At 49.9% G+C, this 15,214-nt stretch overlaps 1 long non-coding RNA gene across 3 annotated transcripts in view; it reads right to left on the bottom strand.

Moving 5' to 3' along the window:
* Positions 1 to 430: 430 nt before the first annotated feature.
* LOC309843199 overlaps positions 431 to 15,214 on the bottom strand; it is a 65,388-nt gene continuing 50,604 nt past the window's right edge. For 2 of the 3 annotated variants that reach the window (XR_014300004.1, XR_014300005.1), the window contains exons 2-3: positions 6,013 to 6,407; positions 431 to 1,161 (exon numbers count right to left, since the gene is read on the bottom strand). This is a non-coding gene — a long non-coding RNA (uncharacterized lncRNA). Of the gene's footprint in view, positions 1,162 to 6,012; positions 6,408 to 15,103; positions 15,210 to 15,214 lie in introns of all 3 variants that reach the window. The other variant, XR_014300003.1, reaches the window with a different exon arrangement.

Genomic DNA, 15,214 nt, shown 5'->3' with positions numbered 1-15,214 from the left:
GAGCAGGGAGAATACTGATGCAGCCTTCTGCTGGGACAGTGGCGGTGGAGGTGGCGGTGTTCTAAAGGGGGAATACTGAACGCAGGCACTGCTGATGGCTCTGGCGTTATTTCTGCACAACCGACCTATGAAGCACGTCATTTGTCCCCATCGTTGAAAAGGACAGAAAAGGAAACTCGGGTCCAGAAAGGTCACACAGCCAGTGAGTGAGTCAACACGGTCTTATCCCAGTCTGAAGCCCGACTTCTTCACACTCCGCTTCGGCGCCTGCCTGGGCAGGCTTCCAGCAAGGAGGACATCTAGCCAAAAGACCCCAAGAGAGAGGAACAAAGTCAGGGTACTTACCAGCAGAGAAGTGTCCCTAAAATGTCATCTTACCCAGCTTTCTCTATACATTAAAGCTCGAATGATACTTCTTGGTCTTAAGTGCTTCACTCACACAGTTTCCAACTTTTAATCAATCTTTTTTTATTTTAAATTCCATCCAAAACCATCGGTGAAGGGAGAGGACTGTCAGGGGAGGGGAGGCATTTGATGACGGCAAGATAAGAGCTGAGGCACCGGAATGATCCATCACACTCCTGTTCCAGCACAGCTGTGAGCTGGGGCTTGGGAGCCTGGGGCAGGTAGGGAAGATAGTCCCTGCCCCTGCAGGACAGCCACACGTGCAGGGAACCATATCCAGGTGAGGCTGCCTGGGAATGGACTGAGGCAACTGGGCAGGGAGGTCTAGTCGGGGAAACCTAGAATCCAAACCCAGACAGGGGTCAGGGAGCCCCAAGTCACATCCCAGAAAAGTTCCAGTTGATGGCAGAGGGATCATCAACAAACAGTTGAGCTGGGGCACACATGCTCCAAAGTCCAAGCCAACAGATCTTCCAGCAGGTGGTCAGGCCTCCCTTTAGCAGGAAAGAGGGCTGGGAGGGACACCACAAAGGAAAGGAGAAAAGGCCTTCTGATCTCGCTCTCACTGCTGCTGGGGGTGAGGATTAATATGCAGCGGGCGAGATGATAACTTTAAAAGGCCAGGAGCTTGTGTGGCTCTGAGGTTGAGTCCACATGGGAGATGGATGTAGGGAGCCCCCCTCCAGAGGCTGAAGTGGGCTTCCAAGTCTCATCTGTTATCGCCACAGCAGCCTGGGCAGGATCTACAAGAGCGAGCTGCATGAAGGAGAGAAAAGTGGAGAAAGGGAGTTAGGGCAGCTACATGCAAGAGTCCATCCTGCTCACCTTGATGCAGCCATGCCTGCATTCGGAAGTCGATACCAACACCCTCACAGGTAGATGTCCATACCCAGAAATGCACCTGCCGAGGGGCACAGCCAAGGAAGCACTCACTAATGCATGCAAAGGGCAGACTTCTAGATACTGACAATGCACACAGAAGTACAAGGGTCCCGGAGAGGACACACATGCTGAACAGCGATGCTTACATCGATGACAACAGAAAGGTGTGGAGTCATATCCACAGATCCTGGCAGAGGGGGCAGCCGTGCATCAGGACGGACACACAGCTGCACATGCAGTGAAAGATACATACACACGGACACCCGTTCATACAAGTGGATATGTATAAACACACATACACAGAAACTGACAGATGTGTACACGCAAGCTGTTCACCTACACACAGATGTGAAGACACACACACACCCAGACACACAGATGTGCACAACTACCTAGATCTATCTATCCTTATATTGATATGTGATGCATATATGCACATTATTAAGAACACATGTTCCCGGATGTACCCTGGGCTGCGTGCACACACACACAGGCACGCACAAGGACATAGTCAATATGCAGGCACATGCACAGGGGCTCAGCATCCCTGAGCTGACCAGCTTCAAGCCAGCTGCTCCCCTGACCCACCCCTGCCAGCTACCAAGCCCTGGTTGGCTCCTCCAGGTACTCAGGCCCTGCCACATCTCCTGTCCGCCTGCTGGCCCCCAGCCAGGCCCCAGGCTCCTGGAAGGCAATTGCCCCACTCTCCCAGGTGCCGACTCAGCCACATTTCACACCCAGCTGTGGAGCCAGGCCAGTGAAGCTTGCTGGAGCCTGCTTGGGGCAGCAGCGCGGGGGCGGCGAGAGGGAGCCAAGATCCTGTAGTGGCAGAGAGAAGAGCAGCCTCAGCTGCCGTGCAGGCCTGCCTGGCAAGGCTTGCTCCCTCAACTCCAAGTCATCCACCCTCTGTAGGCCTCGGCCTCCCCACCTCTGAAATGGGATAATGTGCCCTTTCCGCTGACGATGTCAAGTGTCCGTATCATGTCCCGGATGAAAGAGAGGTTTTGCCTCACCTTCTCTTGTCTTTGTCTTAAAGTAACTCGGAGACACAGGGCGAACTGCCCCTGTGTTACACTAGGGAGCAGAGCTCTAGAAGGGGAACTGCAGGGAGCAGACAGGACGGTAACCCGGGTGCCCGCTGCAAACTCCAGGTCGTTCCCGGTCAGGAAATACGCAGCGCAGAAGCTGCCGGTCCCATCCCTTGCCCACAGCAGACATCATTAATCGATCACAGTCTCTTCGGGGGAACCCAGACTTGGCCTGGACATCCTTCTCCGTGCACCGCTCCAGGCAGACATGCGTAATTGACCAGAGTTGGCAGCTAGGTTGACATTCGCTGCCGTGCTGTCACTACCTCTAATTCATCTAATTCCAAGGGCGGATGGGGCAACTGAATGCTTTGGAAGAACATGGGCGGTGTGCCTATCAGAGGCATTTTAGCACTATTTCCAAAGGCTATTGACATCCTAGGTTCCCCCCACCTCCGCGATCTCATGACCTACACTGGAGTGCAGGTTCAGGGACAGGTCCCTGCCGTTGCTCTGTCCCACAGAGGGAGACACCGAAGTTCCGGCGAGTGCATCCAGGGTCACACAGCTAAGAGCCAGAGTGGGAGTGGGATTCAAGCCTCGACTCCTGTCTCAGTGCTCTTGGACCACCCCTGGCCCCCTGCCAGCCAGGCCAGGCCAAAGTGTGTGGGCCTGGGGGAGCCAGCGAAGCGGGGGGCGGGTAAGAGGGGCCAGTCTCCTCCCAGCAGAAAGGAATCGACCCTCCAACTAATTGGTTCAGAGTGCTTCTTTTGACCCTAATTAGCTATTTGTCATGTCCCCATTTGCATACCAGAAAAGATGCAAATTTGCATATTTGTAAATGAGGCTGAGCCTGGATGTGGGTTCTGGAAGAGCTCCGCGGTTGCTGGCAGGCGGGGAGGCAGCTGGCTCTTGCCACTGAAGCATGGGCCGTGGAATGAGGAGATTTGGAAGACAGCTCCTTGGCTTGGGTCTGCAAGGTGCTCTCAGAGGAGGTCAGACAAGATGGCCCGCTTCGCTCCCTCCCCTGGGGCCAAGTGGTGGGCAGGGAGAATGGGTGAGCCCAACGCTGCTATTTTGATTAGATGAAACAAGGAGGGGGGAATATAAAGTAATTTCAGGACGCTCTGTGCTGGGAAGCCTTCTGTTCCCGTCCTTGGATAGAATCTGTAACACTTGCAAAGGGGGGGATGTCTCCCTCCACCTCGCTAGAGAGGATGAGGTTTAGAAGGGAATGGAGGTCAGGGGGAATCACACCCTTTCTCTCTCTCTCTCTCTCTCTCTCTCTCTCTCCTTCTCACACACACACACACACACACACATACGCATACACACTCTCCCACACTCTCAGATGCACATATACACTTGTACACACATCTACAATTCACTTGGACATGCACGCACACACACCACACCCACAAGCCTCTGCCCCCAGGAGCACCCTTACACACAACACCCCAGACCCACAGAGATACACACACAACTCTAACTAGAGAGGCACATTCGCACATGCAGACATTCCCAGACTTCCCGCCACATACACATTCACGCCCTTACACATACAGACACACACTCAAACACTTGAACATAGATGTAGGCATACAGACTCACTTAAGCTGTGCATAAATATTTACATACACACACACACACACACACACACACACAAGATATACACGAGAACATCCTTGCTAAGACCAAATTCCCTGGCAAATTCTGGAAATTCGGAGCTCTTTGCCAGAGCTTCTGATACCTCGATGGGAGACCAGAGAAGCGAGATGGACATCCTTCCTAGAAAGGGAGCAGGTGTAGCCCCAGGGAATCAGACCCCGAGGAGTGACTGGTTCTTTCTCTAGGAAAGCAACAACTAGCAAACGCCCTGGTGCCTTCTGGGTTTTTGTCTAGGGCTCAGAGCAGGGTCTGGGTGGGCCTTGACAAGCAGGAGAGCATGGCAGGGGGCTCGGGGGGAGCAATGCTACAGTGTTGGGGCCTGCTGTGCTTTGAGAAGGAAAGGATCACGCTTCCTCTGATTTCCATGCTGACCTCAGCGGCCAGCGCGGAATGAGGCGGCACAGAGCCGCCACCGCTTCGGGCACGTGGGCACCAAGAGGCCAAGCTCGAAGGGAGCCTCAGACCCATAAAGCTTCCCAGGATTTGGGGCCCGGGTGCTGGACACGGGGACCCAGCAGCCCAGAGTCAGGTACAAGCTTCCACCACTGCTCCCGTCCCCAGCCTCTCCTCCCCAATGCCCGCACCCCAAAAGGCAAGCTAAATAGCTCCGTATTTGTAAATTAAATATAGCTGTACTCCAGCTTTCCAAAGAGCTGGGAAGGAGAGAAGGAGAAAGAAAAAGAGAGAGAGGAAGAGAAGAAAAGCTGCCGCCCTCAGGAAAGTCTGGCTGGTACAGATTGCCTGAGTCATGAATATTCATCTGGCGAATGAGGAGAGCGGGAGTCTGCATAACAGCTCCACCCACCCAACTGAAAGAAATGTCACCGCCTTTGCCAATAAAGTGCCAAAGGAAGCCGGTGGAGGCTGCCAGCCAGACGGTGCCAAACTGCTGACTTCCACTCCCAGGCGTGGAGAAAGCACATTGTTTCCGGCCCAAGGAGCCGCCACTCGGGGCTGGGGGAACGGAGCTGGCTGCTCCGAGAGAACCAGGAAGAAAAGTGACACCCGCCACCCACAGGAAGCCTGGTGGGCAGCGCGCCTGGGACCCAGCCCTCCCCAGCGCCCCTCCAAAGAGGGGCTCAAGCCAATCATTCAAGGGTGACCATTCTGGCCGACCACCGAGGACCCAGCTCCCGGCCGAGAGCTCCGGGAAGGAATCTCAAGAGGGTCTCCTGGATGGTGACCAGAGCCCAGAGGCTGGGGGACAAAATGGGTGTCACTTTGGGGCCTAGAAGTCCATGGTCACCTTGGCTCCATTTTGCAGAAGGGGACACCCCAAATGCAAGTGACTCTCCCCTCTTGGGGTCAATCCTATTATCTCTTCTTTCAGGAGCTCTTCTGTGACCCCTTTCCCTAGGACAGAGTCTGGCTCTCCGTCCCCAGCCTCCCCATCCTGAAAGCTTGCCTGGATGCCAGTCCTTTTCCTGCCCAAGGTTGCTTCCCCGCGCCCCTCCCCAGGGCTGTGAGCTTGGGGGTCCAGGGCCTTGGCTGACGAGACAGACCAGTGTTCCAACCCAGCACAAGATTCAGAGATGGCCTCTTGAGCAGTTTGGCCAACAGAGGCATTTTCCTCCATCCATTCCCCTCCCAGGCCTTTTCCGCATCCTGGGGTCCTTTCTGTTGCCCCGACCTTGCTCATCATGCCCCCAGGAGGTCAGGCCTCCTGTTCCAGCAGCTCAGTCTGGGCCCGTTGGGATGAGGACAAGCACTGAGTGGCTGGCCTCCTATCCCTAGGCCCCGCACCCCATGAAGAGAGCAGAGACGTTTCAGCCCCCTCGGGACCCCATCCTCATGGTGGCACCCACTCCGTGGTGTTACAAACCGGCCTCGCCTGCCCACCAGTCGGCCACAGCTGGCTCCGTCCCGTAATTGCCTAAATGAATGGAATAAGTGGAGCTGGAGAGAGGACGTTCTCTTAGTACAGAAAAGCAATTAGGGTTGTGGGCGTCTCCAGCTGCTGCTCCAATTATGTAAAGTTTGGGATGTGTATTTGGGACTTAATGAGAATATTTATGTGTTCGCTTCTTACCTTCACAGAACTGCTCATTTCAAGCACTGCAAGTACTCTTGGGCTGAGTACGTAGCAACATGAGCCAGGGGACAGGCTCCAAGGGAGCAGCACCACCTCTGGGGAGCTGCGCTCTCGGGGTTCATGGACCCCCCAGAAATCAAGGAGGACACCCATCTGGAGCCTGGCTCCCTTCTACAGCTTTCCTTGGCAAGTCCGTGTTCTGCTCAAGGTCTCCGGGGACTGAAACTCCTTTTTCGCCTCCTTCATGGTTAAAGTATCAGCAACTGTTGGAAAGTTCTTCCTGGAACTGAACCAAAATCTGCCTCTTCGCCACATGCCTGAATTGGCCCAAACCTCGTCCCTGGGACCGCACAGGACAGATCACTCCATCTGTCCCAGGTCAGCCACGAGTCCTGCAAAAGGTAAATGGGTGTTGAATTGAAAATTTTGCTGTGGTTAAGTAAGTTTGGGGAAATTCTACATCAGTTTCTTTGCTGCAGGACTTCTCTGAGCCATGGGGCCTCTGGGGTTCCTGGGCATCCGCCTTGGGCTCAGGTCATGATCCCAGGGTTCTAGGATCGAGCCCCGCTTCGGGCTCGCTGCTCGTCAAGGAGTCTCCTTCTCCTTCTGCGCCATCCCCCTGTTTGTGCTCCCCACCGCCTCTCTCTCTCAAATAAGTAAATAAAATATTTTTTTTTAAAAAAGGACATACCTGAGCCTTTCCTGTGCTCACACGCATGAAGCTGAGGGTTAATGTCTTTGCTCACAGAAGCCTTTTCTGCAGAACAACCTCATCTAAAAAGCACATTTTAGGAAACACGGCTTCTGCACGTTAAGAGCAAACATTTAATTCCTTGGCCTGAGCTCCTTCAACATTTCTCCTCCACTGGGCATGATGCCTGGGCCTCTCCCCACTCTGGTCCCCCGCTACAAGTGAGCTCTGCCATGTGCCCACGTCCCTCCACAACTCCAGACAAGCTCTGGCCACCAACCATCCAGAAGAGCCTTTACCTTCACTCTCCAAGATTCCATTTTCCCACTGATGTGATCAAAACACCACCGGGAGGATAAGTGCTGAACCCCACTGAGCGTCTCCCCTGAAAGTCCCCCCACAAGCCACAATTGAACCTCAATTCCTTATTCTGCTCTCGGACCCTGCTCTCAGACTCCCTCTATCCCTGCTGTTCCTGCCATGTCTTCCCTGGACAGCGTGATGGTAAGTCATGGTGTGCCCCCAAAATATCTGGGCACCAACTAGTAATTCCCATGCAGTCAGGCTTTTTCACAGCATCACCCAAAGAATACACTTGTCCCAGCATCTAGTCCCCACAGACTCACAGACAGAGCACCCCAGTCATGCTGGGCTCCAAGACCCGGAAGGCTTGCGGGGCCCAGGCCATAGCCCACACCTGCACCAGGGGACCCTGGCTCCACCAGGCCTCCCCTCTCCTGTACCTTTAATCACTCCTTCTGTGCCTGCCTTCTCATCATCCCTCAAGTATGTGTTCAAGCCCAGGCATGGAGAAGAGGCTCATCTCACTGGCCCAGTCCAATAGATTCTAGTGGTTCCCTGGCCTGGCTGTTGGGAAAAAGGCATCGTCGAAACTTCCTCAGGTTCTATAGGCTGGTTAGTGATGCCCGTTAGGGTTGGGGAACGGGCATGGCGGGGCCCACGCCGGTTTGTGTCATTCCCCCAACAAAGCTCAGTCCCTTTCCCTCCAATCTACTTTCCCGAGCTAGCATGCTCTTTTCTCCCATAACAAACACCCACACATAATATGCCCACGCATGGCCCCATTCCCCCACCCAAACTGCTCCCTCCAAGGTCACCAACAGACTCCTTTTTATCAAGTCCTATACCGTTGCCCTGTTGCCGAGTGCCTCTGCAGCATTAGCTATGGTGGATCTTTCTCTGGAAATTCACCCCCCCACCCCCGCACGCCCCGTGGATTTCCAAGGCAATCTGTGTCCCCGGTGGTTCCTCACCTTCCCGACCATTCATACGGCTCTTCTCCCACTTCATCAATGCGGCCATGTTCCGGGGCCCGATTTTCCAGCCTTCTTCTGCTCCTACCGAGGCACACCCTCCCTCTGAGATCTCGTGCACAGCTTGGTCCTTGGTAAAAGCCCCCTGAGCCCCTCACATGTCCTCCTAGGATCAGTCCTGCTGCCTACAGGCCACCGCCAAGAGCCAAAGGTCTGAAAACCCAGCACCTTCTCTCTCCTCCAGAATGGGCTCCCACGCTGGGGTTTCCACAACGCATAATCAGGCTCAAGGATCACATTCCTGGCCTGCGTCTTGACTCCTTAACTGCATCCACGAAACCACCACGTACCAAGTCCTCTTATTTAATATTTATCTAATTTCCAAAATAAAAACATAGCTTTATCATTTATTCTGACTGAACATGATATATCATCAGTATATAAAAAAAAAAATCAAACCAATACTTAAAAGTATGAAAAAGAAAGTAAAAATCACTCAAAATCCTACCACCCAGATATAACCACTCCAGCATTTTGGTGAACAGCCTTCCAGACATATCTCTATGCATATATACACACAGAGATCTATGTATATAATTTATAGATGAGGGATTGTATTATACATACTGTTCTCACTGACACCTGCTTTTCTCTCTCAACAATATGTCATAGACATCTTTCTATGTCAATAAATAGAGCTCTACAAAATTATTTTAATTACTTCATAGTATTCCATTGTATGTAGTATCAGACTTTATTTAGCTGGGTCTCTATTGATCCTTTAGAATGTTGTCAAGACTTCATTGTTGTAAACAATATTGTAGTAAATATCCATGCGCTTATCTCTTTGTTTATCTTGTGCAATTACCTCCTTAGGATAAAGTCCTACAAATGAAATTGCTGCGATAGAGTATGCTATTTCCAGGGTTCCTGAGTGGCTCAGTTGTTGAGTGTCTGCCTTTGTTTCAGGTCATGATCCCATGGTGCTGGAATCAAGTCCTACATCAGGCTCCCTGCTCAGTGGGAAGCCTGCTTTTCCCTCTCCCACTCCCCTGCTTGTGTTCCCTCTCTTAATGTATCTCTGTCAAATAAATGTGTTGTTTTTTTTTTAAAGAATATGCTATTTCCAATTATGCCTCTCTGCCCTTTCAGCAAATGTACAACAATGTACTTCTCATTAACACCAGCATGTCTGCCCACACCCTCTCCAGCCCCGGGTTTCGATGTTTGGCCAAATTAGACAGCAAAAGACACTCATTTTTACTGTCTTTCCTTAAATTTTTAGTGAAAGTAAATGAGTATCTTTTCATGGGTTTTGTTGTTTGGGGGTTTTTTTGGTTTGTTTTTGTTTTTGTTTCTGGTCATTTGTAATTGTTTTCTTTGTGAATTGCCTGTTCGTGTCTTTTGCCCATTTTTCTAATTAGATATTTATCTTTTTCTTAATGAATGGTAAGAGTTCTTTGCATATTTGAGATCAGATTAAACAATTATCTCTCATATATGCTTTCCCTTTCTTCAGTTTTCTTTTAATGGTCTTTCTGGTACTTAAATTTTTAATCTTCATATATTCAAATTTATCAATCTTTTCTTTTATGATTTCTGAGTATCCCAGCATGTTTAGAAGGAAAGTCCCTAACTTAAGATGACCAAAATAGTCATTCATATTTATTCATTTGTATTCATGAATACTCTGTAGTCTTCAGGGCTTGGTCTTATTGGAGTAAGACAGAAAACCAGCTTGCGTTGTAATGGCTGGCCCATGCCAGCACCATTTATAAAATAGCCTATATTAGGGATGCCTGGGTGGCTTAGTTGGTTAAAATAGCCCATATTTTCCCAACTCGATAGAAATACCATTTTATCATACACAAAATTCCCTTAAATACTTGTATCTTTTCCAAGCTCTGTATTCTGTCCCAGTGATCTATGCTTACATAAGAAGTTTAATTACTGTCCCTTTATAAAATATTTTAATACCTGAGAGGGTAAATATTCATCATTTTTCTTTTCAAAAATTTCCCTTAGCTACTCTACTTTTTTACTTTTTCAGATTAGCTTTATATTATTTTTGATAAATTTTTAAAAACCCTGTTGGGGTATTGATTGGATTATCTTAATTTTGTACATTCACTTAAGGAGCATGGACAGACTTATGGCATTAAATCTTTTCACCCAAGAACTAAAGATAATTATCCAAGTTTCTTTTCTTTTTTTAAGATTTTATTTATTTATTTGTCAGAGAGAGAGTGAGAGTGAGCACAGGCAGACAGAGTGGCAGGCAGAGTCAGAGGGAGAAGCAGCCTCCCTGCGGAGCAAGGAGCTCGATGTGGGACTCGATCCCATGATGCTGGGATGATGACCTGAGCTGAAGGCAGCTGCTTAACCAACTGAGCCACCCAGGAGTCCCTCCACGTTTCTTTCCTATCCTCAGGAGGTCTTTCTGCTTTTCCTCATACAAACTCTACATGTTTCTTATAAAGTTTATTTCCAGACATTTTGTGTTATTATTTTCTTCTTCATGGTATGGACAAGGCCTTTTATTTTACCTTCTAGGTAGTCATTTTGTAAATAGAAAAGCTATTAGTTTTTGTATATTGTTTTGTTACTGGCCATTTTACTAAACTTTATTTTTTCTGTCTGTTTTCAGGAAATTGTCTTGGGTTTTCCAGATAAATAATCATCTTATCTGCAAACTAGAATTATTTTCTCTCCTCTTCCAATATGTATCTTTTTTATTTCTTGTCTAATTATAATGCCTAGCAGTTTAGGGAAAGTGTTTTTTAAAATACTGATAACAACAGCTGCTATGGTCTAGTTTCTAACTTTAATAAGAATATATCTAGGGTTTCACCAACCTAATGTCTCCTGTGAATCCTTTCTACTCCTGTGACCACTATCCTGGTCCAGCCTGTATTAATTTGTCATCTGTGTCATCACAAACGGGATGAACAAGGGTACAGGCTTTGAAGTCAGATGACCTGGGTTCAGGTCCTGACGGTCATTTAGCAACCAGACAATCTTGTTAAGTTATTCAAGATCATTGAAATTCCAAAAAAGGAGGGGGGAAGTTGTGAGGACTAAATTAGATAATCCACACGCTATGTGCAATATCTGTAAATGATGATGTTTTTAGGTCTTTGTCCCCAACTCCTCCTTCCAATCCTACCCTATTCCATTCTTAGGTTGACCTTCCCAATACCACTGGGCTCATAGCACTCTACCACACCCTCCCCTGCTCACAAGACTGCAATTATCCCTCACTGCCTACAGAATGAAGGCCCAAACTCTAAACTCGTGTCTGAGATCTTCCATTATTCAACTCCAACTATCTTCCAGCCTGACTTCCTATAACCCCATACCACCCCCTCATCACACATCCCTCCCAAACCTTTACTCCATCCTAGATGTTCTCCTCACTAATGGCTGCCTAATACCACACAGGTCCTCACTCTACACTCAGATCCCTGTATCAGCATTTATATGTATCACAAGTACTACAAAATTAAAATCTAAATGGATTTAATAAAGTAGATTTAGCAGCTCACTTAATAGAATAGTCCAGATGCAACAGCCTTCAGGCACAGTTTGATCAGGGCTGGAGCAACATTTTTCTGTGATGTTTCAGGCTCTTCCCACCTCCATATGTTTATAATAGTCTCCGGTTGTGTTCCCAGTCACCAGATGCCTGCCAGGAATTAGATCCACAAGCTACCTCATTCAAATCCAGATAGAGAGATTGGATGTCTTTCTCTAGTCATCTAACAAAAATTCTGGCCTTCATCTCACTGGGCCAATATAAACCAATCCTTGTGACTGTGTGTTGACTGGTGTAGAAACAACCTGTGTGCCAAAAATGGGTCTGGGGGAGAAGGATTATCTTGATTGCTGCCCAGGACTCCCCTCCAGAGCCACACAACCATTGGAGATGGGTCAGGGGTCAATGACCTCAACTGCATTACAACCTCTTCTGCCTCACTCTCCTGGGACTCGGGCTTCCTTTAAAGCCCCAGAGTTCTGATAATGTGCCCAATCCCTTTTAGTTCCAAGACTCTCTGCTCAACACATGGTAAGCACGGCCATATAGAATTTATTTATAGAGTCATTTGTCTGTTCTTCCCAATTAGTAATCACAGAACTGATTAATAAAGTCTACGAAACACTTTATACAAGGTAGCCCTTTCGACCTTCACAACAACCCTCTGAGACTCAGAGAGCTTAAGTGACTTGCCCTGTGTCACAAGCCAGAAATGATGTTGCCCCAAATGCCACTGCAGTAAGCTTGCGCTCCCTCTCTCTCACACAGACATGCACCCCCACACACTCTGTCCTCTAACCGCCCACTCAGGCCCAACCCAAAGATGCAAAAACCCAACCCCCTGGCACGACCTCCTTTTTCCCACTTCACCCCAATTTCTAGAGCTCTTAGACTTCCTCCAAAAAGTACAAAGAAAGTTTTCTTGCCAGACAGCAGTTTCTAAGATTTGTGTGACAAGGCTGGGTACAATTCAAATGACTCTGGGTGATTTAATCTGCTTGGGGCTGGGGTGGTAAATCAGTGCAGCCCAGGCTGCCACAGCCGTCCCAGAAACCCATGAGCCGAGCTGCTGGTAGGCGTTTATCTGCAGATCTGCAGGTGAGGGGCCTGGAAGCGTGAACCGCGGCCCAGGGAGTTCCCCTCTGCTGCACTCGGAATACATCTGGAGGGTCCTACGACCCACAGCCTCTTCCCGGCCTACATGTTCCACCAGGAAATAGCTTTCCCAAGGATGCGCCCCGACTCCTCTTCTCACCTCCCCGCTGCTCCCCTCACCCCGCTGTCAGAACAGCCCCCCGCCCCCGCCCCCAAGTCCAAGCCCCCACTGGGCGTCTCAGGGAAGGAAAGCAGCGTCCTAGGTCAAGCTCCCACTGAAACTGCAGCCTGGCTGCCAGGTCCTCGCGCCCCCACACACACCCATTACCTCATTTCATCTCCACAACAACTTAATGAGCGAGGCATGTCCGTCCTCAGTTTACAGGTGACTTAATTGAGGTTCAGAGCGATTAAATAACTCGCCCAGGGTTATTACACACCGGGCAAGGGGGCAGAGCCAAGATTTAAATCCAGATGCCTCAGACTCCCAAATCCTCCTCCTGGGGCATCCGCCCCTCTGTGGAGGCCAAGGGGAAAGGAGACAGCAGTGTTCTCTGGAACTGCGTCCTTTGAGAAAAGAGCGGACAGTCCCCGACTGAAGGGGAGTTGTTGCTTGGAGTGAAGGAAACGAGAGTTTTTCCCATACAGGAGAGATGTCAAAGGAGAAGGTTGGCACACGTAAGAGGCTCCTGCTGTATGCTGAGCAGGTGTGCCCACATGGGAGCCCTGTGCCAGGCATCCGACACCCAGCATCTTCCCCAGGAGTCCGGCAGCAGTGGGAGACGGATCAACATTCCCCAACACGCAGGCTGGAAGACACAAAGAGTCCCCATTTGCAGCATTTGCCCAGTTCTGGGATGTAAGTACTCCCACCATGGCCAGCTTGGAGCCACCCATGGGACGTCCCTGACCACAATGCTGAGAAGAGATCCCTTCGGTCGGTTCTGGAGCCAGCAGGAATGCACGCCAGCACACCACTGCTGTAAGTGAGGTTTATTAAACCCGCTCAACAGATGAGACTCTACAAAAAGGCACTCGGGCCTGAAATCCACTTCTTGGCAACTTTCGAAACCCACGTCTGTCCACAGCCTCATGCTCCCTGAACCAGGGGCAGCACAAAGGGCAGAAGGAGACCGGAGGGCTGAAGTCCAGCAGACTGAGGTTCAACATCAGGAAGAACTTTCTGAATGTCCCTCCAGGCTGCCAGGAAGGCAGTGTCTCACCAAGCCCGGCACGCACTGAATGCTCCAGAAAGAATCAATGAAGAAATGAGTCATCGAATAAATGACAAAGCCATTACATTGACTCTTCAAACTCACCAAATCCAAAACTGAATTCATTCATTTTCTTTCCCCAGAAACCTAACCCCCTCCTCCCCCAGTGTTTCCTGTCTCGGTGAGGACCACCAAGCCAGAAACCCTGGGGTCCCTTGACTCTCCTTCTTCCTTGCTCCTCACACATAAGCAATCAACAAATCCTGTCTCATCCACGTCCTGGTTCCTCCTGAACAGATGCTATCTGTAACATACCCGCTCTGTCCCACGGTTCAGACTGTCACCATGTCTCTCTGAGCGGACGCAGTATGTCCTAACTGCCCTCCTGGCACTCCCCCAGGCCTGTACCCACTCCCAGCCCGTGTCAATTGCATCATCAAAGCTGTCCATGTGATCAAAGTCGGCCCTCTGAGCATGTCCATGGCTCCTCATTACCCAGAGCATGGAATGGAAGTCCCTGGTCCTCCAAGGTCTGACCTCATCTCCCACTCCTATCTGATCCCTTTCCTCTTTGTCTACTACACATTGGTGCTGATTCTGGAACAACACCAGACTACACAGAGTCCTCTACATATCCTCCTGGCCCTGTCCATTTTACACTCCCTCCCCCTCCCACTTCCCTTCTCTTCACCTCGAAAACTCCTTTAAGACTGAAGTAAGATGATCTAGAAGATGATTCCTGAGGGCCTTTCAGACTAATATTTTATGATGACTCTAATGCCAAGTCCTCACAGTCAAAGCCTTCTGGATTTTACAGTCACCACCTCTCTTCATGGGACCCTACAAGGGTCTTTAGGGGACTTCTAGTTCAAGTCCATCATTTTATAGAAAGAAAATCTCTGGCCCAGAGAGGGAAAGGCATTTGCCCAAGACCACACAGCAAGTCAGCAGTGGCAGAGGCAGGGCAAGGAGCTGGCACCTGCATCTCAGCCCAGGACTCTTTCAGCCACACACTCTCCACCCTGATCCCCTGATGCCAGAACAACCATCCTGACTGCCCCACCCCAACTCACCTCTGCACACCCAAGCTAGATTTGCATCTTTCCTGCCTCTGCTCACACAGCAACAAGGCCATTCCCTCACCTCCATTCAGCTTCCAGGGCATTCCACCTCCAGGAAGCCCACCCTGTTTATCAAGCCAAACCCACCCACCTCCCACATCCTTTCCCAAACCCCCTGTATTGGTCAGAACCCAGCAAGTACAGTTTGATTCACTCACAGTGGTCAGTATCTTGTCCCATCTTGCCAGGTAGGACACACCAATATCTCATCTTCTTATTTTCCTTCTCCTCCTTCTCCTTCTACATCCTCCAGCTGATACCCAACTGTT

This window comes from Mustela nivalis (assembly GCF_964662115.1).
Source record: "Mustela nivalis genome assembly, chromosome: 10".
Taxonomy (NCBI): Eukaryota; Metazoa; Chordata; class Mammalia; order Carnivora; family Mustelidae; genus Mustela; species Mustela nivalis.
The sequence above is the reverse complement of the archived record's forward strand: the minus strand, read 5'-3'. Positions and strand labels throughout refer to the sequence as shown.